Here is a 4,228-nt window from a genome sequence, read left to right on the forward strand (position 1 = left end):
ATAATAGTAATTTACCAAACATTTTTATTTTTATTTGGATTAGTATAGTCAGGGTGTTGTGGTACAAGGGGATGTTATATTATTTAATATAAATAAACTACTAGGCTATATTCCATTGTAATAATAAGTAAAGCGTAATTAATATCAACATTTAATATAGGCCTAATCAATCTAGATCGACCTCTGACTATGGGGTCATCTATTAACGATGTCACAACGATGCCAGACCTCCCCCTTCCCCAAAAAAGTAAACCTAAGCCAACCCCCCCCCCCCCCCCGCTATTTTGTTTTTAAAGCAGCGATTTTCATAAAATATTTAGACCTATGTGCTTTCCAACATTCAATGTAGGCCTATTGATGAATTATTTTATAACAATTTATAAAACAACTTTTAATAATGCAAATAAGAGCTTAAATTCAGTTTCTTAACATGAGTGTTTGTTGAACATGGAAAAGTGTCATCTTACTTTCTGAACCCCCTCCCGCTTGACCAGAGGCGTAGCGACCCTTGCCGGCGCCAAACCTTTAGATTTGCACCCCCCTCAAGATTTCGATTTGCACCCCTCTCAACCTTTTCAATTTATTTTTCCAACCCATTTTGGCGCCCCCTAAGGTCGGCGCCCGGGGTCATATGTCGTCGTCGTCCCCCCCCCACCCCCGCTATGCTACTGCCCTTGACACAAAGGTCCAAATCTCCCCCACCACCTCAAAGTCCGAGACCACTACAACATTTTGCTATAATTTATAGGATATTCATTAATTAGTCATACAAACCTAATTACATTTGTTGTTTTGATGGTATCTCTGCCATTACAATTATTAAATAGTTTATCTTAACTCAACATTTCCCCTAACCTCATTTGCTACAGCTGCCTATCCTTTATAGAAAACATCTTTTCCTCAAATATCTGGAATGCATCTGATCAGAAAGTCTTTTTCTTTTGTAATATATAAACAATTACATGTTCATAAACTTGCACAGCCAATAACAACACATTACCAGGAAACAGGCAGTGATTATAGTTTGCTGTATTTGTGGTTGATGGTTAGTTATCAGCCATATTTCTCTAAGCTTGGTCTACATTTATATGCTGGTATTTGTGGTATGGCTAGAATTGAGAAAAACCCATATTCTTGATTCTTCCCTTATCATTATGTTTTACAGCTATGATAGATATATGCAAATGTAAGACTTATAGTGGGACTACATATTTGTGAACACATTTGCTAAAGCAAACAATCTTGAGTTGAAATTTTAATCCTTTAGGTTGTCTCTGATTCAAATTCAAAGCAGCTTTAACTTGTACCTGACTGGTTATGGACAGTAAAAGCTGTTTGACATTTTGCTGACCATACAATTTATTAATATGAAAGGGTAACAAAACTAGGTGAAATCTAATTCAGCACCATATTCTTAAAAACTATTTATAGTTCGCCAGTTTAAGTTAATTATTGAATAAAGGTAGCAATAATTAGTTTACGCATACACCAGCACTCACAACCAGTGCTGAAAAAAAACATAACAAAGTTTATATTTTCTTTTTTTAATTACCATATTCATTCAGAATATTAAAAAAATAATTGTTCAATATGAACAAGTTTTCTTGGGTCCAACATGTATCCTTGGATCAGTTTTTAAATTGAGCTTCATCTTGACTTTTGTCTTCTTTGTATGCAGTTGTATAATCCACAGTATCTAAAAAAAAAACAAATGAATTTCATAAACTGTTATATTAAACTCATTATGTTTACATACTTTCAACTCTTAATGTTATAAATAAAAATATTTGTCTGTCTTATAAAGATCATAAAGCAATGATGTGTATTTATGTATTTGATTGTATGGGCTATCTAACCATTACCATTCATTAAAAATATAGGTCTAATAGTTTACTTTTAATATTTTAGTGTAAGGAGTTTGTCATAAAATACAATAGGCCTTCAAAAGAGTCCAAAAGTCATGTATATATCATTAAAAAAAAGAAAAAGGTATCAATAAAGATCTACTACTTATGTTTAGCCACCTCAGGAATTAGTTGAAAATTGATATTCTAACTAGGATACTATAACTATCATTAATTCATACACATACTAGAATAAATATTAGGATAATTATATTAATTTGATTAGTAAGTTAATCCATCTATGACAATTGACACCTTTTGGCTTTATCAACTATTCTGCATTTTAAATTCTAAAGATCACTATATAATACTAAGAGTAGACTAAGTCATATATTAAGTTAATTAAGTAGAACTGAAATAAGACAGCTCTTTACTAATAAGCCTACTCTTCTATTCAGTAATTTTTACTATTATTATTAGAGGCCTAAAATTACTGTTAGACTACTAATCTAGATTAAACTTAAATTTTGGATATTATTTAATGTACTAGTCTGTAACCTTTTATTTAGGCTACATGTAATTTTTACAAGTTTAAAATTGTAGCCTTATTAAGCCTAGTTAACTTTGCTTAACTTACATACAAATACTAAATACCTACCCAATCACAGGCCTACTAGACTACTACTAAGCTACTACATCTAAATCTACAGTCTAGGTAGATAGGCCTACTGAACTAAAAGTAATATGACAACTGTAAAAATTAAGCATACTTTATTTTTTTTACAATACTATTTTAAGCCTATAGACCTACTGCTATTAAATATGAATCTATTAGTTATTAGACTAACATAAGTCATCATAAGTCTAATTAGTAATTACCTCTAACTAGGCCCTAATCATATTAACAAAGTAAGTATTAGGACTGTCATCTGTACCATAGAATACTACTACTATAGTAAATATATTTTAACAAGTAGGCTCTAACAAATTAGACTAATCATTTATTAGACTAGGCGTATATATGTAGTGCCCTACTAACTAATTACTAAGGACTAAGATTAACTATTTACTATATGACTAGTCTATAAAACTAGTTTATACCAGCTACACATTTATAATATAAACTATGGGCCTAATTTATTTAACTTATTTATTATTACTATTAACTTAAAATACTACTATATACTTATTGAATTATTTAATATAGATTTTTATAAATATATATTATATAATTAATATATAACTTCTAGATCTAGACTAGAGTAGATCTCTTATTCTCTACTACTTGACAAATACTTAATAGATCTACTGTCGTACAATATAAAGTTACTTAACTAACTATAAGATCTATAGATCTAGTTAGTATTAGTTATTAGTATTATAAAGTATTATTGAGTATTAAGTTTATAAATTAGAATAGATCTAGAATCTAGATCTAGTGTTTTTATATTAAATAATTATAATTAAACATATTAAAAAGCCGTAACATACTAGATCTAGAACTAGATCTACTACTAGACTAGATCTAGATTCTAGATCTAGAAATCTAGATCTAGAATCTAGATTCAAGACTAGATTTAGATAATAATTAAATTAAAGTTAATAGATTCTAGATCTAGATATCTAGATTTCTAGATCTAGAATAGATCTCTCGACTCTCGTCTAGAGTACTCCTCCTAGAATCTAGTACTAGATTCTCGATATAAATCTATTTTAGTCTAGATAATCTAGATTAGATCTAGAAATCTAGATCTAGATCTAGAAACTAGAAACGTAGGCCTATGGCTTGATTCTAGATCTCTAGCTTAGAGCACTCACAGAACTTACAGTGAGTAGTCACAGGCCTAACAAAAATAATGAAACATGCGTTAAAAACATTCTACAAAAACATTGGTAACAATTAATAAGAATAATGTTAGATATTAGTAATCTGAGCATAACAGTCATAAAAAAATAAGCCAACTTTAATGAAAAGGGATACAAACGAATTTTAAAAGCCTGAATCGAACTGAAAATATTCCCTTGTTCGCCATTTTGTTTTCTTGAATCACCTTGTTCGTATTTATCACGGACAAAAAATGTTATGACTTTAATCTTTTTACTCTCCCTGGCCACTTCAGTTCAGTTCAAGGTGGGGTTGAGGGCGGTATTATTAAATATTTAAATTTATACAAGAATTCAAAATCATTTTCAACGGCTTATGTTCAATACAAAAATATGAAAATGAGTGTAATCGATGGTTCCCAAACGGCTTTAATTTTTGAAAATGTAGCTATAATTTTATCGCTTTCTATATTTTTTAAAATAATTTTTAAAAAATTTAGTATGATTACATAGACTTTTCCTACCTATTGTAACCAATTCTACCTGACGATTTCTTTTCA

At 29.9% G+C, this 4,228-nt stretch overlaps 1 long non-coding RNA gene across 1 annotated transcript; it reads right to left on the reverse strand.

Moving 5' to 3' along the window:
- Window positions 1–1,528: 1,528 nt before the first annotated feature.
- On the reverse strand, window positions 1,529–3,978 carry LOC131942595 (uncharacterized). The gene is made up of 2 exons (XR_009386790.1): window positions 3,830–3,978; window positions 1,529–1,696 (listed from the first exon to the last, which is right to left on the reverse strand). It is a non-coding gene; the product is annotated as an uncharacterized LOC131942595 (long non-coding RNA).
- Window positions 3,979–4,228: the final 250 nt, after the last annotated feature.

Source organism: Physella acuta, unplaced genomic scaffold (assembly GCF_028476545.2).
Source record: "Physella acuta isolate Inbredline_101_S28 unplaced genomic scaffold, ASM2847654v3 ptg000412l, whole genome shotgun sequence".
Classification (NCBI taxonomy): domain Eukaryota; kingdom Metazoa; phylum Mollusca; class Gastropoda; family Physidae; genus Physella; species Physella acuta.